Source organism: Tyto alba, unplaced genomic scaffold (assembly GCF_018691265.1).
Source record: "Tyto alba isolate M040663 unplaced genomic scaffold, T.alba_DEE_v4.0 Super-Scaffold_17, whole genome shotgun sequence".
Classification (NCBI taxonomy): Eukaryota; Metazoa; Chordata; class Aves; order Strigiformes; family Tytonidae; genus Tyto; species Tyto alba.
Window position 1 is genome coordinate 20,829,699 of NW_024881279.1, and position 23,324 is coordinate 20,853,022.

Genomic DNA, 23,324 nt, shown 5'->3' on the forward strand with positions numbered 1-23,324 from the left:
CAGGGAAGAATCCTTCCTTACATCTAACCTAAATCTACCCCCTTTCACTTTAAAACCATCACCCCTCATCCTACCCCCACACCCCCTGATCCAGAGTCCCTCCCCACCTTTCCTGTCCCCCCTTTAAGCCCTGGGAGGCCGCTCGAAGGTCTGCCGGTAGCCTTCTCTTCTCCAGGCTGAACCCCCCAACTCTCTCAGCCCGGCCTCCCAGGGGAGCTGCTCCAGCCCCCCCAGCATCTTCGTGGCCTCCTCTGGCCCCGCTCGAGCAGCTCTGTGTCCTTCTGCTGTTGGGGGCCCCCGAGCTGGCCCCAGCACTGCAGGGGGGTCTCCCCAGAGCGGAGCAGAGGGGGAGAATCCCCCCCTGGCCCTGCTGCCCCCCCTGCTCTGGCTGCAGCCCAGGGCATGGGTGGGTTCTGGGCTGCGAGCGCACAGGGCTGCCTCACGGGCAGTTTTCCCCCCACCAACCCCCCCAGTCCCTCTCCTCGGGGCTGCTCTCCAGCCACTCCTCGCCCAGCCGGGGTTTGTGCTGGGGATTGCCCCGACCCCTGGGCAGGACCTTGCCCTTGGCCTTGTTGAACTCCATGAGGTTTGCACAGACCCACCTCTCCAGCCTGCCCAGGTCCCTTGGGATGCCATCCCTGCCCTCCATCATGTCCCCGCACCACACAGCTCAGTGTTGTCGGACAAATTGCTGAGGGTGTGCTCGATCCCACTGTCCATGTTGCCAACAAATATGTTAAACAGCTCCGGTCCCAACACCGACCGCTGAGGAATGCCACTCGTCACTGCTCTGCACTGGGACATCGAGCCAGTGACCACAGCTCTTGGAGTGCCACCATCCAGCCAATTCCTTATCCACCAAGTGGTCCATCCATCAAATTCACGTCTCTCCATTTTAAAGACAAGGATGTCCTGCGGGACAGCGTCCAATGCTTTGCACCAGTCCAGGTAGATGCTGTCAGTTGCTCTGCCTTTATCCATGAACGCTGTAACCCTATCGTAGAAAGCCATCAAACTTGTCAGGCACGATTTGCCCTTAGTGCAGCCATGTTGGCTGTCACAAGTCACCTCCTTATTTTCCACGTGCCTTAGCAGTTTCCAGGAGGATCCTCTCCATGAACTTGCCCAGCACAGAGATGAGACTGACTGGTCTGTAGTTCCCTGGGTCTTCTTTATTTCCCTTTTTTAAAATGGGGGTTATGTTTCCCCTTTTCCCACCTGCAGGAACTCTGCTGGACTGCCATGACTTCTCAAATATGATGGACAGTGGCTCAGCCGCTTCATCCGCCAGTTCCCTCAGGACCCGCAGGTGCATCTCCTCAGGTCCCATGGGCTTGTGCACCTTCAGGTTCCTCAGATGGTCTCGAACCTGATCTTCTCCTACACTGGGTGGTTCTTCATTCTCCCAGTCCCTGCCTTTGCCTTCTGTGCCTTGGGCGGTGGCAGCGTGGCTGGAGTCCTTGCCAGTGAAGACTGAGGCAAAAAAGTCATTGAGTAGCTCAGCTGCCTTCATATCCTGGGCTACCAAGTCTCCCTTGTCCTTCCAGAAAGCACCCATATTTTCCTTAGTTCTCCTTTTACTAACCTAGATCACCCAAGGCTCCTGCTGGAAATTTTCAACAGTGTAACAGTTTATTTCGCCGGCAGGAAGAGATCAGGTAAATTAATTAAGTCAGAGTAAAAAGAAAAAAACTCCCTCTAAAGTGTGTAACTGCACTAAAGCTACAATTGTGAGCAAGCCAAGTACATTTTAAGGGCTATACATTTTTCACTTCTACAGTCTTGGAAAAGAAAATGCAGTGATTTTGTTCTGTATGCATATTGTCCACCATTTGTTATTGTCTGTCTATTGATGCTTACTTGAAAAACAAAATTTAATTAAACCCCACAGTACTGCATATCCTGCCTTTCAAATATGTCTACATTAGTGGATCATTACAGTAAATTAAATACAGCTTCATATTGTATTTTTCAAATAATGTCCTAAAACATTTACAAATTAAATAATATTCTTGCAGAGAGAAATTAAGAAACAAAGTGTTTAGCAAGGGCAAAGAGATGTTTACAGATGAAGTCTGAAATGAAACGTGGAGGCAACGAGGCAGAGAGGTGCCAGAGGGCTCTTGCAGACCTCCTCGAGACAGTTCTCCACGTAGCAAACACTAGATGAAGAAAGAGTGCGCCAGTGCCAGGCGAGCAGAACGGGCAGTGCCTCCACAACCCCAAGGAGGTTTCAGCACAGGCTCATTCAGGGCCTGGGGCGCACTGGCACGGTCTGCCAAGCCATTCCTCTGCATGCAGGAGAGCCCAACACACCTGCACGTCCTTTGCGCCCTTTGGAAACCTGACCAGAGCCATACCTGTCACAGGGAAACCAACGCTTGCAACCGACTCAGGGCAGCGAAAACGTGGGCTCTCAACTGGCTAAGAAAAGAGATGCTCTTGATGAGAAATACACTGCTAATATTTACTGGGAGCAGAAAGCAAAGGGAGCTTTGGTTTCTCAGGGCAAGTAAAAGCACAAGAAGGTTAGTGAGCCAGTGTTGGTCATGGCAGCAATGCCCGATGTTGAGCAAAGCCAAGAAGCATGTTAAAAAGCTTGTGAATATTACATGACCATTACAGCTCAGGCTTGAAGAGATCCAAGATTTGTCTTTTCCTTAATAGCATCTGGGGTGATGCCCAGTGTTCTCCGACAAATTATTTACTCTGAGAAATCATTTTCCCTAAACAAGTGTAGCCCCACTACTGCATCCTTCCTCGTATGAGCGTGGAAAGGGCTGTGCCCTGCGGCTCCTATGGCACCATCTCCATGGCGATGCCCCAGTGGAGGTACCAACTCCAGCAAGAAGGCAAACCTCCGCAAAGAAAAGGCTGAAAATGGGCGAGTGAGCCCTGGGGAAAGGTGGGCTGCGTGTGCTGAACACACGGTGCTGGCAAGCAGGGCTTTCGTGAGAAGCGGAGCGTGCCAGTCTAAAGCAGACTGGAAATGCAGAAGAAAACCTTGCGAGGGCACCTCTGGATCCATTTTACAGGAAGATGGTAAAAGATTCGCAGTTGCTGCCCATGGCGGGGATCAGCAACTGACAGCCAAATTCCCGTAGGTCCTGCTGAGTTCTCATCAGCACACTGAATCTATTATTTAAAGGAAAAACGTTCAGCCTGGCATGTAATCATTAAAAGCTGTCAACTTCCAGCCTGTGTGGGGCTGCTTCTGCAGAAGGGATCTTTCCCTGTGAATGAGGGACTCCTCACCAACTTCACATCATAAAATTAAAACAAACAGCTGCGGCAAGGGGCAATCCATTATGCATCACCTTCTTGGCCCTACAACAATAATGAGCACTGGGACCCCAAAACACTACACAGCACATGTCAAGGTTTGGCAAAAAACACTGGAATGCAGAAAATGCAGCCCAGGATCCTTCCTAAAGGAAAAATGCAGTGGGAGAGAGGCGCTGGGAGTGACATAAAAGAGCTGGCACGCAGAGCATCCTTCCTGCAGAGGGGAAGGAGACTCTGACGAGGCCGTGTGGGTCCAAACTGCTGAAGGCAAAGCAAGCACAGCACTCACGCACCAGCAAGGCGACTGGCTCCTACCTGCTGACATGCCCTCCTCGCCTCCCACACCAAAGCCTCCAGCGGGATCAACAACTCGGGTCTGCACACCCGCTCCCCCACCGGCAGACAGCACCAAAGCTGCCCCGCAGCACCCCGGCAGCTTCGGGCTGGCTTTGTGCTTTCCGGGCTGTGGCAAAGCCCCCCTGACACTTAAAAGCAGCGCAACCGGCTTGCATAAAAGATGAAGATTGCTGAGCCTCCCGCAGCCTTCCCGAAGCGAGAGCAATCTGTGCGCGCTGCAATCATCAGGCAGCAGGAGCGCGCTCAAACCGGGGCAGCCAGACGGCAGCGCAAGGTTAAAAATGACCGGGCTTCACATTCCCAGGTATTTCAAGAAACGTGCTCATCTACAGCTCGCCAGCACGCTTCCCCGCCTCTGACCATACCGAGAACGAGCTCTGCACATTTAGAACAGACCAGATCGCTACTCCCGGTTTGCTGGAGGAAATAAAGGGAAAGGGATGTCTGATAGGGAGGAGGGGGCGCAGCTCAGACACCTCTGAAAGTGCCCTGCTTCTGCAGTTCAAGGTTAGACATCTCGTTTGCACTAATTTCTGAGTCTGCCTCTCTCAAAAGCCGTGCCAGGTAATTAGAATCATTATAACTATTATTAGACCATAATATTATTATAGCATTTTTGCTACACTTGACATCTGTTGGCTGATAGATTTAACTGGTACATAAGAAATAATTGTGCATAGATTTCTTGCAAATGAGCACTAACACAGAAGACATTAAAGCATTCTGCACTGAAAAAGTTAATTTTGAGAAGCATGCTTGAAATAAAAATTCTAAAATTAACAGTTAAACCTTTTAAAAAATCTCATTAAGGAAACTATTTGGGTTTAAAGTAGGCAGCCGTTTAAAAAAATCCTGACTTTTTTTTAGATGCTTAAAGGTATATACCTGGCTCGGTATCCCCTTCAGATCAACACATGCATCTTCTTCCCACCTATTCCAGTGACCCAGAGGTTTCTAAATCATTCTTCCATCTTCCTTTTCCTCTCTCTGCAGCAGGCTTTTGAATTATTTGGGCAAAGACTGACTATGCGGGGAACCAGTATAATCAGGACTCTTAACAACCTGCTCACTCAGAACCCTATAGAATTATCAGCAAACACACATCTAGAATATTATACAGCTTCTTGCATCCCACAACGCCCAAAGGGCTTTGCAAACAGGATTCAGGGTGCAATTTATCCACCACCAAAATTCAGCCATAACCCAGAGCAGAACACAACCTCTCTACCTGCATTAAACTACAGCACACAGCCCCCCAGAGAAAAGTAAGGAAAATTCCAAAAGAAAACACAGGAATGCTTTAGGAAGGCTGAATTTTCTCCCCCGAAACTGAAATTTGGTCAGGGCACCCACCATCAGGGATGGACCAACAAAGGAGAACATGGCACGGTTTCTCCATCTCGTTGATGTCCTTGAAGCACAGCCTGAGCAAACAGCTGTGGCCAGGTACCTCAAGTTACCAGCCTTGAGAGGTGGAAGAGATGAAAATCACAGGGGAACCCTGTGCTGTCCTGGGATGCAGTGCGGCTGAAATTTCACCCCGCAGTTACACTGATGTGCAAAGAACGATGGTATAGCGGGTGGAAGTGCACTTCAGAAAAGGACCAACCTCTTAAAATTCAAAAAGCTGAACACAGCAGCTCAGTACTTACAGAACCCAGGGGCGGTTACAGCTGGCCCTGTTTGGACAGTGATGTTTTCTCCAGTTAAATGTATGTCAGCTAAACTAACTCCTCTTCCTTAAGCTTAGTTCACGCTGAGAAGGTGATCGGCAGAGCCCTGGTGGAATGAGGTATCCTGCAACCGCTCCCACAGCGACACACTATTCAAAGATAAAAATGAGTGTAATTAATTTTCTCCAGAGCGAGACTTCACCCCCCCCCCCCCCGAGGAGAGCAACCACAGAAGGAGTTTTGAATTGCTCGAGGAGAAAAATGTATTCTTACTACCTCAGTCGCATACAGACAAGCCTAACTCTCACGGCAGGCAGGCCTACAGAGAAGCAAAAGGGAGCAGGACATTATGGACACAAATTCCCCCCGTGCATACCCCTCTGCTACCAAAGCAGAGCCACCTGGGGAGCTCTCATTGGAAAGCAGGGCTGAGCGACCAGAGGATTGCCTCTCAGCAATGCTAGTCCTAGTGAGCGCCAGGGAAAAGCCCCAGTTAAGTGAGGTTCATGAAAGCTCTTGAAAATCACCCGAGTCTTTAGAAATGGGGCACAAATCCCCCTCTACAGAGATCTGCCCATCACAATGGCATTAAAGCAGGCTTTTCACTCTATCATTCCAACACTTTCAGGCTAACCAGAGGAACTCTGGCTAGGTGAGCTCGCCTTAACGAGGCACAGTGCTCATTACTAACTAAGAAAAAAACAAAAATAACAAAGCAGCTCCCCCCACGCACACTTTGGGGGTAGCTATCAACGATTCCCTGTCACAACGGGAGAAAACCTCACGTACAGACCCTTGGAGATCAGTCCAGGTTTTCTCCTATTCATCCTTTTCATTAATGGCCTGAACAATGAAAGAGAAAGTACTTTTATAAAACCTGAAAGGATGCCCAGCAGTTAAGAGCTGGAAGCACTCCGGAGGTCATGATCAGAATTGATAAACTGAAGAAAAGTTCCAAAAACACCCACGAATCAATAAAAAGAAAAGCATGGCAAACAATGCAAAGAACTGCACTCAGAAACAGCAAAACCAAAGATCAAGCACACAAATGCAGCACAGGGGAAATCTCTCTGGACAGAGGTAACACTGATGAAAATTGAGGACTGGTCTAAACATGCAACGTGTGTCAGCATTGTGACACCACAACTCCAGCTGCAAAGAGCTAAGCATCACTCTGTGATTTAAGAACATAAAATAATTCAGGGCTGCAAGGCCATGCTCAGTGCTGGGCACCACCCCTAAAAAAAGTCACAGAAAACCCAGAGGGTTTGGGCAACAAGGGGAGCAGTCAGTGGTGTAAAACACACAGCCCCATAGCAGCTGCTGAAGGGTTTCCCCATCCCTGCTCCCCTCCAGGCTCGTTATCAGCTCCCGGCGTTTAACAGCTGTTTACAAGGACAACCATCCCTTGGGCTCCCCATTCTATGACAGCAAGAGACAAAGTGCCCTGCTAAATTTGCTGCAAGGGCGAGTTAGACAAGGTAAGAGGCTCTCTGAGACAGGGCTTTCATCAAGTCCCAGGAAGAACTTGTGCCCGATTCAGATCTGTGCTAACATCCACTGCTGTCCAGTCTAGAGCTGAGTATCTCTCACCTGGCCTCAGGACAGGGGCATGGACAAGGAGTTTTTTCCAGCCTTGCATTTCGTTTTAGCATCCTCCATCTGGCCACTCCTACAGCAGTGACATCTTAGAGCTAAATTAACAGCCTTCTCTTCCCCAAAACACAACAGAGCTCCTCATCCTGACCAAAGGGCACCCACCCAGCAACGCAGAATGAGCAGTCGTAACCATTTCAATTCACATTTTCATTACCTTTCATAAATGAAGCTCTTCACTTAATTTGCCAGCAAGCTACTTTAGTGATGAAAACACCTTCCCATGCACTGCAGGGCGAGGGACCCTCACCTGGGCTGCCTGTGGGGAAGGGAAATGCTCCCTCCTACCGCCAAGCAGCCCCACCAACCTGCGTGAGAGGCTGTAGCCCAGAAAGGTCATCACCCAGGCCAGCCCTCCCTACCCCAGACAGAATAATTTCACATGATGATTGCTGAAAGCAGTTGAAATCATTGAAACAAGGCATTCCAAAGCGGGTGAGAACAGCTGCGCCTGCTCAACTGATGCCATACACACACAGCTGCACCAAAGCCCGACCGAAGGCTCTGTAAGAAATCCAGCAAGGGGGCAAGATCTACAAATCTTAGGCAAAGTGTGGCTGAACTTCCAGGAACATTTAGGATTTCCCAGTGACTTGAGAGGATCTGGGGTTTTTCTGAGTCAGATCTTTAGGAGCAAGCCGCCTCGTGAACCGCAGCCAGACACGATTTGACAAAGCCTTCGTCAGCACGCGCCGCCTCCTTTCACAGGGCTGCTTCCCCGAAGATCCCAAGTGTTGTGTCATTTTTCACTTCAGGTGCTAAGAATATCTGTGTGTTAATAAAAAATTGTAACTGGCTTTATAGCGAACTTATCAACAAAGCACTCAACAAATCTTAATTAAAGCTGATTCACCTACTTCACAAGTGCAAGTTAAACATTATTTCTCAGAGGGGAAAGCTGAGTGGTAAGAGCTGAGGTGGGTTATAAAAGCCACAGAGGGAGTCCTTAGCAGAGAGGATTAGAAAGGCTATTATCCCAATAATCTAGTGACTTGCAAATTCTCAGAATATAGCTGACATGCTTTCAACCACACCTGTATTTAAGCAGTCTTCCACCTCCTTGCCAAGTAAGAGCAGACAGCTGGTTTGGGGGTGCTGGAGGGTTTTTCAGGTGTTTTGTTGCTCAGGCTAAAGAAATTCTCAACCATAAAGCAGGAGCAGGTGGCAGTAGCGCCAGCACTGGTCTTGTGTTGCTTTATGGCACAGGGGCAACATTGTGGGCTCAAGGGCTGTTCTAGTAACTCATCAGGAATTGCCAGTTTCTAGCTTATTTCTTTAAAAGGAACATATTTGTATTATCCCTTCAAATCTAGAGGAATACATGGTCACACAGATGGCAGACCCCGGGACCTTGCAGACACTGCTCTCATCTCTGTTAGCACTTCTACATTAAAGTTTCTAGGGCAAGATTTTGGATGCTTCCACCACAGAAACACCTTGGAGGCTGATGAAAAACACCAATGCAGTCCAGGCTGGTCATTTCAAGGGAGGGTTGGGGAAAAGAAATTAGAAGAAGTCCATTCCTTAATAATGCTACTCCCAGAGCATTCAGAAGGATCACACGGAGCAGAGACACTGTGGTAGCATGTTCAGTAAACAACGGGGTGTGTCATCAGCTTCTGATGCCAGAGACTTATCTGCATTTCAAAGGTTTCCTACCATGGCTGTGCGCTGGAGCAGCCTCCTCGCACCAACAGCTCTACCAGCAGAAATGCCTGTGCAGATTATACTCCTTTGGCAAGCAAGTTAAACAGTATCAGTGAAGTCATACTTCCTGCCTCTAAGCCGTATTTGTACTAGGTTAGTTCTATCAGCAAAATACTGTAAAATAAATAACTTGCCCCTAAGAAATTGTGTCTACAGAACTTGGTGGTGTAAAACTAGGCCATCTTGAGAGGCGGGTAGTGTTGATTATTTGTCAAAGATTACTTCTAATGCAAGTGTTAGTCACCCCTGAAGTTAAACATTTTAAGGCAATATTCCAAATATTGTTTATTTACAAAATCCCATTTGCTCAGGCTCAGTTTTCACTCCCCAGCTTTGCGCAATGTGCAATTTCACTAGTTCTCCAGCAGAAGAGCCATATGCAAGCTTGTACCAAAATAATTAAACAGTTTAAAATTCAGGCCTCGTGTCACCCTGAGGAAAAAACAGTTTTAATGGCCCAGAGCTACACCAACAGTACCAGGACACTTTTATTCTACAACTGCTCGGGTGCAAAGGGGCCTGAGCTCACCCAGCCCCCCTCACGCTCCAGGCAGACTCCAAACTGCTCCTGTTTTGTTGAACGGGTATTTAAAAATCCTCCAGCGTTAGGGATCCCTGTCCGCCTCGGCGGCCTGCCCCGCACTCTGGGGGTATGTGCCCACCGCAGGGCGCTGATTTTCGGTCCCTCCCAGAGCGGGACACCCCACGGACAGCCTTCACCCCCCGCCGTGCCCAGGGCAGGCCGCACCCCCCCGGGGCTGAGGGTTAAACGCCGTTACCCTCGCCCCGCACGCAGCTCTCCGGGCCCAGCGCCCCCAGAGCCACACACCCCCCGGCTCGGCGAGGCCTCACTACCGGCTCCTCGGTAGAGGGGGGGCGGGGGGGCAGGGGCCCGATCCCCCGACCCCCCAGCCCCGAGCAGCGGCCCGAGGGGGCTCAGGGCAGCGCCCCCCTCCCTCACCCCCCCCCCCCCCCGTCACTCACCGCTCCACACTGCGCACGCTCCGCTCGGCCCCCGCCCCCAGCCAATCCGCGCCGGCCGATGCCGCGTCCCCGCCCCCGGCCCCGCCCCCCAGCCCTCAGGCGGCCCCGCCCCCCGGCTGCGGGCGGAGCCCGGTCACCGCGGGGGGGGGGGTGTTGGGGGGGGGCACTGGCTTCTGTGGCCGGTGTAGGGAAAAAGGGTAAAATAAACGGCTTTTCGCTGCTTTCCTGCAGCGCGGCGAGCTCCGAGCGTGGTCCCTCAGGCCCGGGTGGCGCGGCGGGATCGCGCTCGGAGGTGGTGTTCGCGAGGCTGGTGAGATGCGGTCGGCCTCAACGCTGCCGCGGGCTGCTTCGACACCCTTTTTTATTTCTCACACGTTTGTGAGGGAGCGGGGGGGGTGAAGTTTCCGGCGGGTGCCAGGGTGTTAATTCGCAGCCTTGGCACCCAGCGGCCCCCCTGGAGCGCGGTGAGGAGGGGGTGAGAGCGGCAGGCTGGGATTGCTGGGCAGCCGCAGCCGTGACCCCCTCCTCAGCCCCCCGGCACGGCGCTGGTGAAAATCGGGTGCCGAAACACTTCCCACCCCTCTCCCAGCCGGTGACGGAGCGGTGTCAGGGCAGGGATGGCTGCAGACCCCCAGCCGCGGGCTGCGCGACCTGGCTGGGCCGTGGCTGCGGAGCGGCTGGGGCACAGGGATGCCTGCGGGCCCCAGCGCACGCTGGGCAGCGGTTAAAAACACCCTGCCAGCCCCAAAAGCAAACCTGCAGTGCTTCATCACCCACCAAAGGATGCTCCGGGACGGCGAGTGACAGCACAGCGCAGCGTAAGGGGGCCTGCAGCCAGTTCTGTCCCCTGAGTGTCCCCACACCGCCGCTCGCCCGTCCGCCGTTCCCAGCAAATGGAATATTTTCAGTCTTTCCCGGTTAGATGTAAGCACCTCAGAATCAGAATCTGGAATCAAAACCCACAAAGCCCGTCAGGAGTGTTCCACAGATTTACTGAGGTTTCTGATTTTTATTGGGGTTTACGATTTTTTCAGGCAGCTGTGTGATTTCTGGCAAGACGTAACTCCTGGCTTGTGGATGTGGGGCAGCGCTGCCGTACTCCAGCCTCTTCCTCCTCCTCCTCCCTCTGGGGCCGCGGGCCCCCCCGGCTCCCGGAGCAGCAGTGCCACTAGCTCAGGACGGGGCCCATCCATCCTGCTCTGCCCAAAACCCCACGGGGGCCTCTCTGGTGGGGCAGGTGAGCTGGATCCAGCTCTTCCCCTTGTTCCTGCCGGGTGGAGCAGCACTGACGGGATGATCAACGATCTCTCTGAAGCCGCGGTGAGCCCCTTCTCTCAGGCACAGCAGGAGCAGCAATAAAACCTCTCCATGCCCCAAACCCAAGGCCGGCAGTCGGGCAGGGCTGGCCTCTCCTCTGCTCACAGCCCAAGAGCCAAACTTCGGCTGGGGCAGAGGGAAAAGAAGCTTCTCCCTCGCTTGCAGCCTAAGGGCGGCGTGGCAGGGTGCTGGCACACCCCGGGACAGCCCCCGGGCTGTTTGGGAAGTCTTGCTGAGGTGCCTGGTCCATCATCACAGAGAGGAACGCTGCTGCATCCCCAGGCCATACCAGCCTAATCCCACCCTCTGAAACCGCTCACGCATCAAAGAGATTAGAAAACACACTCTGCATGTATTATCGTTTGCATTTCAAGTTCTTCTGTTTGATCTGATGGGATGGAGTGTTTTTTTTTTTCCAAAGGTATTTGAGAAGATGGGTGTGAGAGAGTAATTTAGGGCTGGGAGTAATTTTTCATCAATGTACTTAAAGACAATCACAGCACTAGGAGGGAGGCCTAATTGTGGAGTTGTGTAATTAGTTTTTATGTCACTGCAATTATTCTGTTGGCTACATATAAAGAACATGGCAAAATGCAGCACTTAATTTTAAATCAAGACTTGATTCTCTTTTAGTAGGTAATTGATGTTGATCACATCACTTAGCAGCGACTATAAAATGTGCTATTTAGATTGTAAAAGGATGGAGAAAAGGACTAAGCAGATAGGTAATTGATGGATTGCAGGCTGCATTGGTGGGAGGCAGCATTAATCCATCAGACTTCAGTTGTCTTTGTTTGCAGCCACTTCTGGGCATCGTTAGTGGCCCAGAGCGTTAATGAGCACAGAGCCGCTGATTCCCGCAGCATCACAGGCTGCAGTAAACGGCCGCTCTGCCCCCGGACAGCGGCAGCAACAGATGAATTTGTGCTTAATGCAGTTGATTCCTTGTGTTTAAATACCTTCTTTTACAGGCTAGCTTGGCTCAAAGCAGCTCGGCTTTGAGCGCGGGGTGGGGTTTGGGGCTCATTTCCCAGGGCAGAGCACCCTACCCAGGCGTGTGCCGAGGTCCTGCCCTCTCCCCTCTCCCAGGCAGAGACCAGCAGCACCGCTGCCCAGCTCCCACGGGCTGCCTGCTAGCCCAGAGCCACCCGCATCCCCAAATACCTGCCACGGGCACCCTGATCTTCCCTTACCAATAGCGCCGGGCTGTTCAAAAGAAGAAATCGGAAAAGCTAAGGATGCAGAAATGGGTTATTCCCTGAGAAATGGCACTGCCGTCTTCTTGGTCAACAGCTTCACAAGTTTAACACTGAACTAGGCTAAGGGCCCAGAAAAGTTGGGCTGGCCCTAGGCCTAAGCAGCAGGGAGAGCTTGGTTCCACCAGGCAGGATGATGCAAAACCTGCCCTTGCTCAGCACAAGCCCAGATCAATAGCGTGACACTGCGGTGTGATCCACTGTCATGATAAAGTCAATAAAGCTTTTCCAACTGGCCCTAATTACTTGATTTCAAGGATTGCTGCTTCCCAGGCACGAGCTGGAGGTGAGATTGTGCAATTGCTGCAGGGATGGTGCTGAGGGCCACAGGGTGACTCCTGGGCTATCAGAAACTCAGATTTTCTTCAGGAAAAGGCACGTGGGTTTGTACCCAGGACTGCCACATGCTTCTCTGGAGCCATCTCCCCTTCTCAGGACCTTCCTCAGTGCTGTCTGGCTTCTCCAGCAGCTCGGCCATGGCAACGTGTCCTGACTTTGGTCAGAAATTAATTTGGTCAGAATACCCCCCAGACACGTAATCAGACATCCATCTGAAGGACACCAGGACCATGGAAGGTATCATCCTCCTGCATAAGCAAACTCCACAGGCTGCAAGGAGACTCATTAAGTCGAGTTTCCAGGTGGCAGGTCCAGGCTTTGCACTCCATGCTTGCACCAAAATAATAGATGGATCTGTGGCCGGACAGACAGCCACTGAGAAGAGAGTCCTACCAGGGCTGTTGTCTGAGACACTTTGCCCCCTCCGGCCTTTCCTTCCCCTCAACCTTTTGTGGTGTGCTGTAACTCCAAAAGATGAGATTAAATTCAGGCTCCAGCGGGTGTAATAAAAGACCTGCAGCTCCGGTGCTGTTCTGCAGCCCCTCCCCGCCTGCCCCGGCCGGCCTTCCATGCTGAGATGATGAAACGTGTCTTTACTAACCCAGAAGTGAGTCACAACCCAGCCCGAGTTCAGAGCAGATGATTTTTACAAGCATTTGCATCCAAAGAGGACAGAAGTGAACTCTGGGCATGAGATGGGGTGGCATCACAGCTGCAGAGTTACCTCGCTTGCTTTTAAAAATGCTTTTTCTCACCCATTTTGTGTGCTGGGATGCGGGGGCTTTTGCAGGATGAGATCAGCTGGGTCCCACTTGCAGCCTCTCACCACCACCAGCCCAAATACGATTCAGTCAACATCCGAAAAAAGACTCATTCGAGGGTTTTTGTCATCAATCCCTCAGAGGCTCCAGAGAGGTAAATGGGATGTGCTGAGCCGAGGGTAGTCCCTGCTCAGGGGGAGGCTCTGTCAGCGGGGCCAGGGGACAACGCACGAGGGTTTCTGGGTGAGCTGCTGCCCGTGCAGCGGTGGCACAGCTCAGGGTCGGGATCCCAGTGGGTGTCAATCCCCTGACAACTCTTCTCCTTCTCAAACACATCTCCAGGATGGCTCAGCCCTCCTGGGAGCCTGGCAGCTTCAGCCAGGGGAGCAAGGACAGGCTCTGCCTTCTTTCAAGAGCCCAGCAACGCCAGATGACTCCAGCATTTCATTACGGGTTATTAACGACGCTGATCATCACAGCCAAGTGGTTTGCCACACACAGGCTTCCCACCGGGCTTCCCTCGCTCACGTTTGGTATCAGATTTGGATTAAATTAGATAAGGCAGCAAGGGTAATCAATTCAAAGCCGCTGTCCTAGGAAGCCATGCACAAATGATTTAGAAGCAGAGAGGAGAATAAAGCCCATAGCAAGAGCAGAGGGACCTGGCAGGTACATAACCGGTGTGAAGGGAACATCAAGTTTTTAGTGCCACCAGCTCAACTGTGACCGGGCTGGGACTGTGCAGGCAGCAGCATCCCCAGGGACCCTTTCTAGAAGCAGTCACCTCTAATGAACCGAGCAGGAGCCTTTCCAGGTGTCTAGGCAGGGATTGAGGTAAAAATAGTCACAAGCCTGAGGTGCCAGAGGGGGACCACGCAGGCAGCAACCGCGCAGCCTCCTCCCCAGGGACACACGGGCCCAGGGCAGCCCCGGTTATCCCCCAGCAGAGCAGCCCGGGCCGAGCCAGGCTCCCTTGGCCCACGGGCAGAGAGTCCCTCCCAGGGCTGAAGGTTTCAGATCCTTGGAAAGCAGCCATCCCTGCTGCTCCAGCTGCCTTCCCCGGGAGCCCCATCCCGTGCTGCCACCTCCTCTTCGCTGCATTTGGAGCGTTCCCACACCGCAGCACGCGTGGGTTTGGGAGCAAGCGCAGGGACGATTAATAAAACACTTCCCATAAGGTGGAAACAAGGAGACCATAAATCGCAGTGGTGTCTCACACTTAAAGGAGAGGGGACGGTTATGAGCCGTTATTCCCTGCAAAAATGGGCTTTAAATCATCATCCATCACCAACACCCAGCGCTGGATGCTCTGCTGTTGTCCAGAAGAGCCTTTGTGGGTCCTTTCCACCACGGCGCGAGTGACTGTGATGCTCATTACCTGGAGATATTTACTGTGCCTCAGCACCCACATTCTGCCGCTGCTCACAGCACAGTACCTACTGGCATCCAGGAAGAAAACAGCCCTGTAAAACACCGCTAACACCAAACATGCCTTTTTTTTGTTTTTTTTTTTTTTTTTAAGGGTCTCAGATCCATATCCCTGTAACAATCAGGCTGCAGTCTCTGGGAACACAGCTGGGGTCACACGATGGCCGATCAGAGGGTGCTCCGCAGCGAGGACCTGCTGTCCCATCTATCCCGGCAGCACGGCTGGGGAAATGAAGATGTTATCGAGCAGCAGCGCAGCGCAGTAATTGAAAGCCTTTTTGCTGCTGAACACCCTCGAGGCTGCCAGTCTCTCAGCTGAGCTGCCGCTTACCGACACTTTTTCATTTCCTCCCTTTTTCGCCTAAACTTTCCATCGGATTCCTCATCCATCTGAACTGCAATGATAAATATGGAAATAAAGAGGCATTTATGTCCCCTCTCCTGGGTTGGGTTCGTATATAAATTAGCTGTGCTTGCAGCACACTCCTCTCTGCAACCGCTGGCCCGGGAGCAGCAGGCTCTGCCGGGGCTCAGCCGGGCGAAGCTTTGGGGAAATTGGGTGGCAAAGAGCAGTGGGTGCTGCCCAGACACACCTCCAGGTCATGGTGGGGAGGAAACATCAGCAAAAGGGATGGGGCAAGCGAGGCCCATAGGGATTTCTGTACAGAAGTAGAAGAAGAAAAGCAACAGCTGAAGAGCTGAAAGCATGAAGACAGGCTTTAATTTTCACAAAACCTCTTAATCCACTAATCACAGGGAAAACTTCTATATGGAAACCTCCCTCTCACTTAATACCATCTCAAGATCATCCAAGATGGTAATAACTGTTTGGCCTTGTCTCCAGGGAGAAGAGATCAGCCCTTAAGAGCAACGAGCCAACACAGGGATGAGCAGCGATGAAGAGCCAGCAGATGATGACCCAGCAGCAGGAGAGCTGTGGTGGGCACTGGGGACGTTGGTTTCGGCAAAGGAGGATGCCCCAGTGTCTGCTGGCTCTCTGGAGGTTGCCTGCAGAGACCGGACAAACCTGCCTGGGCGCCTCAAACAGATGTTTTGGGGGATTTAAGAGCAAACTCTAGTATCTTCCCTTCCCCTCCACCACCATGCCCTTCCACTCCATTCATGCTGCTGCAGCATTCCTTCCCTTGTCCCTAGAGAGTTGGAGTGTGTGAAAATCATCCCGGATGCAGAAGAAAGCACTGCCAGGACAACAGCTGAGCCCCCAGCCCTGCACCATGGGGTAGAAGGCCCTGGACACCTTTGGGATGTCATTTGAGAAGGCTTTGACCTTGGCCCCAGCCCCAAAAAGCCATCTGAATTCCCTGCAGCACCTTTCTGCTGCACACTGGTCACGAGCCTGGGAACCCCACCGGCTCACAGCCGGGTTTTGCTGCAGAGGCATCGAGGCATCGGACGCAGCAGTTTGGGCCAGCGGATTCAGAGCTGCCCAGAACAAGCCCTGGGGATCCCGAGACGTTGCCTACAAGAAGCATCACCCTGTGCACGACAAGCCAGGGTGCCCCTCTGCCTGATGGGGGTCTGGTTTAAGCAGAATGCCCTTCCTAGCCTTCTTCTTGGCTGGACCATGGACTGATCCATCCCCTGATCCTCACCTAGTGCTTTTCTCAGGCTTAATCCACCCTTCTTTAATTCCACGTTCTTCGCTTTACCAGCAACGTTAGCTTCATCTCCAGACATTGCATCAGACCAGCCGAGGTCTCCTTCTTTCCCTTGATGGTCCTGCAGACCTCAGACTTTCCTGTCATGCAGCAGGTGAACATAATATCTACAAACCCAGCTGTCTTCCTGAAACTGTTACCTGCTTTCCTCATGGGAGAAAAATAGGAAAATTTAGTATGTGGCTTCTTCCTCAAGAAATCAATGCAATCTCAACTCACTGTAAAGTTCCCTGACTGCTGGAGATGCTGCACTGGTAAAAACTAATCCTCAGAGGAGAAAGAGTGGGGAAAAAAAAGAAAGAAATAAATTCCAGTGACTAGACAAGGCTAAAATGTTGCAGAGGGCTAAACTCCTGCTAGTGCTGGAGCTTGTTTGGAAGTCCCAGAGCAGGGAGGGCTGTGAAGTGGATTCAGTCCAGCTGTTTATCACCCAGCTAAGAATCAGCTGGAATTGTTAATTCTAATTAAAACTGTGGGGGGGAAAAAAAATGTAATCAAGAGTTTCCTTTTTTTAAAAAAAAAAATACATTTCAGCTAAATGAAAAATTTTGGTTTTTAAAAAGGGGAGCAAACGTTAGAAAATTTTGGAACAACCCATTTCAGCATTTTCAAGATGAAAAGGGATATATTTCTGCTGTGAAATGCATCACCAATTCAAATGTGTTTTATCTTACAATCTGAAGAACAAAAATAGTTTTCAAATCAAAGCAAAAATGATATTTTTAGGCTTTTTCTTTAAAAAAGCCTATCTGGGGGTTTCTGTCCTAATTAAGAATGATTTTTTTTTTTCCTTTTTTTTTTTTTTTTTAATAGAATATGCTGTTTCTAGTTAGCTCTACTCTAAAATCCTGGGCTGGTGCTTTTCTTGATGTGTCCATTCATCTCTATCCACCACCCAACCCCAGGATACATGGGCCATGCTCCAGGTGCCAGCACTGGCTAAAATCCCCTGGGGCTCGAGTCGGGCTTTACAAGCCCTCGCAAGAATTAAACCAGCACCAGCGAAATAGCATCCAGAGTAACTCGGGTTTATTTTCCTAGTATGATTTAGAGCTATCAGAGATGCAGATCAGCCCAGTAGCACGCTCAGGTCGGTGCTGTGCAAGCCCACCTCCATGTAGTTAATCCCATACCTTACTGCTTGCCCCACCTAGCTTCTTCCTTGCTGAAGAGGGACCCGGTGGACCACCGCAAGAGGAATATCTGTTTTGGTTAGTCTTCCTGCATGTGTAAATTCCTAAAATGAATCTCCAGTGGTGGTGGAGGGGCTAGGAGAGAAGAGCAAGCTGTGATGCTCATGTTCAGGGGTAAGGCAGCTACTTTATCACTTGTACATTTGCAGCCAAGTCAGACCCTGCAGCCTGATGCCATGAGATCTGCCACAGATCCCAGAGGTGGCTTCTGTCACAGGGGATCCTCCTCCCCAGGATCAGCAGATCGCATTTATCACACTGAGAAAGTGGCCTAGGATCTGTTAGATGAAAGGCATTGAGTAACAGAGATTGCAGTTTGCAATCTGTCTTCCGAATGGGAGCACAGAAGGAGAGGGAGAGGAGTTTAATAGGAGCTGGGAAGGGAAGGAGACACCAGGTAAGGAGTCAACTGGGGAGGAGCTCAGCAGGAGGACAGGAGGGATGGGAGCAGAGCTCCAGAGCTCTTCCAGAGACAAAAGAGAAAAAGAAATTGCTCTGCAGCAGCTTCAGCTGAGAACAGAGGGGAACTGCAGAGTCTCCTCACGCTGCCCAAGTACATTTTGAACAAGAAAAAGACCCAGGCTCTGGCAGCGAGATGAGACTCAGGCAGGCCTGGAGGGAGGGCAGCTGGGGAGAGGAGCCGCAGGGCACGCTCCTGCCCAGCCAGATGCGGAGTGACACGGCACTTGGTGCTGCTGTGACGGCCCCTCTGGCAGGCTGATTTTGGTTTATATAACATTTTTCGATTGCTCCCTCCTCTGGGCTGACGGAGGCTGCTCTGCAGCTCTGCAGTGAAGGGAACAGCCTGACCAGAATTTCCCTGCACTGCCTGGAGGGACGCATCCAGCTAGAGCCTCAGAGACAGCTCAGAAACAAATCTTGCCCCACTGCCACCCCCCCGGGGGCAGCTGCACCACAGAGAGCTGTCACCCCAGAAGACCATACAGCCACCAATCTATCAAGACAGAAAGATACTAAGCCCTGGTGGGCAGCTGCAGGGCCCCTGGCTAGGGAAGGAGATGCAGTTAGATCATGGCTGCTTCTTGCAGACAGCAACCCGCAGATGAAGCCTGGAGCACCCGCTCACGTGAAGGGTCTTTGTCTCCTAATACAGCCACTGAATGAACACCATAGCAGGACAGCTCCCTCCCAGCGGGCCCGGGAAGGTCCACAGAGGAGCAGGGTTAGCGTGGAGATTAACAAGCTTTGTGCTTGCTCTCTTGGAACAAGGTGATGGGCCCAGCAGGAAGGGCTGACTGCTGCCTAAGTGAAGGGGAGCCAAGATGACCCCAGCTGAGACATCATCCTCACCAGCAGGTAGGTCTGAGCACAGCCAGGTGCTGGTTACTGGGTCCACCAGCAATCCCAGCTTGCAATGACCCAGTCCTAGAGCCCACCCAGGAGCAAGAGATAAAGCCAAGGACAAGGCTGGAGGCACAGCTACAACATAGGTGCAAAGTTCATCCAGAAAATAGAGCTAGAAACACAGCCACAACACGTATCCAAGGGTCCTTCCAGAGCCAGGAGACCCATCCAAGAATAGGGCTAGAGGAAGACACTCCTGCAAAAAGTTAAGCTCCGGGGCTGAGCTTAAATGAGGGTCCTGTCCTATGGGTGTGGGGGTGTCGGGTGAGGCTGGTCAGGGCCATTAAATGCTGTTGGTCCCCTGGGGCTGACCCAGGCTGTGCATCACCTTTAGCAACCAGAAACTCCCCAGCCAGCGAACACAGCTATGATAGCCTGACCTGGGCAAAGTATAACAAGGGAACACAGGCCCCTAGGAGTCAAGGCCATCGCTGATGCCCTCTCCGGAGGTGATGGGGCAATGTGTGGGGCTGGAGCTTTCTCACTGAGCTGTGGGTCACGCCGTGGGTGGGCAGGCAGCTCAGGGCAGGCTGTATCCCCGTGGGGGCAGAGGTAGCAGTGGGGACACAGAGGGGATAACACATCATACTAGGGCTTTATACACCTAACTCAAAATTAAGCTTTGTTTTTTAATAAGCATATCTAAGAGTGATCTTTCTCTCTTTGTTATTATTTTAAAGCTGTAAATTACCAAAAGACTTATCATCGCTCTCCCAAATCATTCTCGGGTGAACAAAAGACAGTTCTAAATTTGACAGTGCTTTGCAACAAAATGAGCTGGGTGCATTTCGCTCATGATTTGCTCTTAGCTCCCTTTAGCCATGTCTTAAACTACTTCACTGCTTGGTCTGATTAGCAGTGTCTCCTTGGGGGCAGAGGAGGCCCTGGAAGAGCCGGAGGTGTTGCAGGTCAAGATTAAAGCGCTCTGTATGCCATTAACTGTCAAGACTGTAACTAGCTTAAATCAGTGCAATTAGATGGCTCACAAGTTGCAGGAGTAACAGCTGCAGCTTTTCATTCCTCATGCTGTGTGCTTAAAGCACAGCCTTGACATTAAAGGGACGTGATTAAAAGCAGGTGTCGGGGGCTGAGACCTGGCAGAGGAGCTCAGCAGGCAGGGTTAAGTCCACAGCTGCTTCTGGGGTTGGACATCCCAGGGTCTGGGAAAGATCTCAGAGCCAGCTCAGCTTTTAAGTCTGTAATGCCATCTTGTGATGGCAGCTGGGAATCGGAAACTGCAGGGTCCCCTCGCCAGATGAAGTGTGTGGCTCTTGTTCAGATGGATAGAAATCCAGAAATACCCCAGTTTAACAACTCAGGGGCTAAGAGAAAATTTGTTTCTAACTGAAAATCTCTATTCATGCTTTCAGGGAGTGAAAATTATTCATTCAGTTAATATTTCTCTCTCTAGTTCAATTATCTGGCTGCAAAAGCAATTTCTTCCAGGATGAAGAATTTGACTTGTCTCTCCTTGAGGGCTGAAGCCTAATTATGCTTTTCAGCATGGTAGGATGCAGTGTCACTTGTGTAGTGAGCTGCGGTGGAAGGACCTCTGGTTCCAAGTGCCATAGCCAACCAGTAAAGGTACTTTTCTTCCTGGATTTAAAATGGAGAGTTCAGCAAGATCAACTCTGTTGTAAGCATCCACAGTGACCTCAACACTGAGATGTGTACGCAGAGGCACTGAGAACCAGCACAGCAAACACAGGGTCTGTGAAGCTGGAAAAAATGAAACCAAGTGCCAGCTAACGGGAACAAGAGTGCAGGCGAGCTGGCTCTCTGCTTACCCCCGATACTGCACTTCAGATACACTGGGAAGGAAGAGTCAGCTCAGAAACAGCTGTGGGCTGCCAACAGCAAAAAACTTTGCCCTGAAACATGCAGAAAAAAAAGCTGTAGTCCTGCCAAGTCCAGTGCTGAGAGACACAGCTACACCTTTCCCAACCTCCTTTGGATGCCTTAACACTGGCTCGGGTGCCCCGTGCATCTGTGGCCAGGCACAGCAGTGTAGCTATAACCTCTCTCACTTGGGATCCATTCAAAGGATGTTTTTCACTGGGGCTTTGTGCTCCAGTGAGACATTTCAATGCCTTTTGGAGAAGGCTGGCATCCCTCCCCCATGTCCTCCTGTAGCTTAGGCTCTCAGAGCTTGGGGATGGCACTGAAGCTCAGCTGGAGCTGCCTCTTGTCCCAGGCAATCATCCACTCCATCTTCTTCAAATGCTTCTTGGTCTTTTTGCAGCCCAAGGTGGGCAGCTATTCTTCCTGGATGTGGGGGATGCTCCCCGATACAGCCTGCCCCTGCCCCATCCCAGGAAGTGCTGGGCTTGTTCTGCTCAGGACAGCCACGGCTGAGTGCGGGGAGAGAGGCTGGTGCTGAGCGGTGGAAAGAACTAGGTGCTTCCTCAGCTAGTGATGAACTCAGTGAAGGACAAGAGTTTCCTGGCTATGCTCCAGTGAAGATCCAGGACCGATGAAAAGCTCCTATGCTAGAGGGACAGGTAATGGCAAACACAGAGGCCACTTCACGATTTTGTTACTGGAGGTCTTGCTGCCTGTGGCTGAGGGCATGTGCCCACAGACGGGGCTGGATGATGAGCTCTGCCGAGACCCGGAGCAGGCTGCCTAAGCGACAGCTCCAGTTTGGAAGCTGTGTAGCTCATTAGCACAGCGTGAGGCCCAAATGAATATGCTTTGCCTCCTATAATAAAATGTTTTCAGCAGGACCAGGGAGATACTTCAAAAGCTTTCCGAACACCAAATACCAGAACTCAGCGACTTTCAATGCCAGGACCAGCCTCTCACTTCACAGCATAGATTTCCCTGCGTTCCTGCACAGCTTTCCTCTTCAGTAGCTGGGTTTGGAGCATTGGTTTATTTCAAACAAATGATTGTGTATTATTTGTGAGCCCTGGATAAAAGATGTCACACTAGGTGAAACACAAGGGCTCTGCCATGGGTATCAAGTAAAGCCCTTTTCTGTCAGCTTCCTGGTGAACATGCCCTCTACATCAGCTGCATTCCTCCGAGGGGAGGAGAAAACGCTTCTGAAACAGGCTGAGCCCAGGAATGCCATGCTTGGAGCTTGTGCTGCTGCAACCTGGCCAGAAACCAGTCTGCAGAGCTAAGCACAACCACACCATGACTGGAAGCAGCACCTGGCTCAGCAACAGGTCCTCCTGCCTGATCCCTGCCTGCTTCCAGGCTTGGTGACAAGAGCTACAGGCAGCTGCCTGCAGCGTTACCCCAGAAGTGTCCACAGCACTGCCTCGACTAGCTGAGAAGTGGTTTCACAGCAGTTTCATCTGCTTAGCTGTGTTGGCCTTCCCTCTCTCCCAGGCCATAGCTGATGTCAGCAAACATCACATTGTTCTTTGATATTGAGATCCCTGCTTGGCCTGTTGTTCATCTTAGCTTGGTGGAAGCTAAATACATCCTCCTTTTCTCCTTCAAGTGCAGTGTTGGGGACTGAAGGGACTGAGACTCTTTGTTTCAAGCCAGATTAGAGATATATGTTACCATAAAACAAAAGCACAGCCAGCCTTCAGAAGAGCTCCTCTAGTCTAGACAGCCTCTCTTGAACTCCCTGCATCCCTGCGCAGCCCTGCACTTCGTGCTCAAAGCAACTCAAGAGGCTCCAGAAGCCTGTTTAACCCCTGTTGAGTAAATGCTGTTACAGAATAAAGCAGGGATCACATCTGAGAGATTTTGCTCCCATAAATTAGCAGGATGGGTTAAATCCAGACATGAACCACTCTCTGCTGGCAGAGCACATCCGCTCGAGGGACGTGCAGTAGCAAGGAGCTGTAATGCTTCAAAAATATGTGTGCTACAAGCCTAGGATGGGACAGACTAACATCTGGAGCTCCTGCAACAGCAAAGAGAGATGCTCTACTGTTATCCTCAGCTCCTAACCCACCGGTGTCCGGGGAACCGCTGCCTGCGCTGCGTCACCTGCACTGCTGCGGTGCTGCCAGACTGGTACATGTACCGTAATCCTTCCGTACCCATCGGACTGTGGCTCAACAGCATCTGTGCCATACAGGCAGGCCCTGGAGCAAAAGAAAGAGCAACGCTGTGGGAGGGAAAAGTGTGAGAAACAAGCCCACGTATATATATATAAAAAGGTATTATTGGGGACAAAGTCAGTGGAGCAAAGAATACAGGGCTGGTTACAATGGTGCGCCCTGCCCCAGCAGAGGCCTCTTTTTATAGTTCCAGTCCTCCTTTTTTGTACCTGCGCAGTTACTTTTTCTTGGTTTCTTCAGGGCTGTCTCTCCCTGCACTTTTCCACTGCTTCACTACTTATCACAAAACAGACAGC

General features: G+C 51.3%; 1 protein-coding gene across 3 annotated transcripts in view; it reads right to left on the reverse strand.

The window, feature by feature from the left end:
• Window positions 1-9,744, reverse strand: part of SIL1 (SIL1 nucleotide exchange factor) — a 98,911-nt gene extending 89,167 nt beyond the window's left edge. Inside the window, exons 1-2 of one of the 3 annotated variants that reach the window (XM_042790021.1) lie at window positions 9,663-9,744; window positions 5,295-5,464 (exon numbers count right to left, since the gene is read on the reverse strand). The gene's annotated coding sequence lies outside the window, so the exon portion shown is untranslated. Of the gene's footprint in view, window positions 1-5,294; window positions 5,465-7,128; window positions 7,772-9,662 lie in introns of those variants that run through there. The other 2 variants (XM_042790020.1, XM_042790022.1) reach the window with 2 other exon arrangements.
• Between the last annotated feature and the right edge of the window lie 13,580 nt (window positions 9,745-23,324).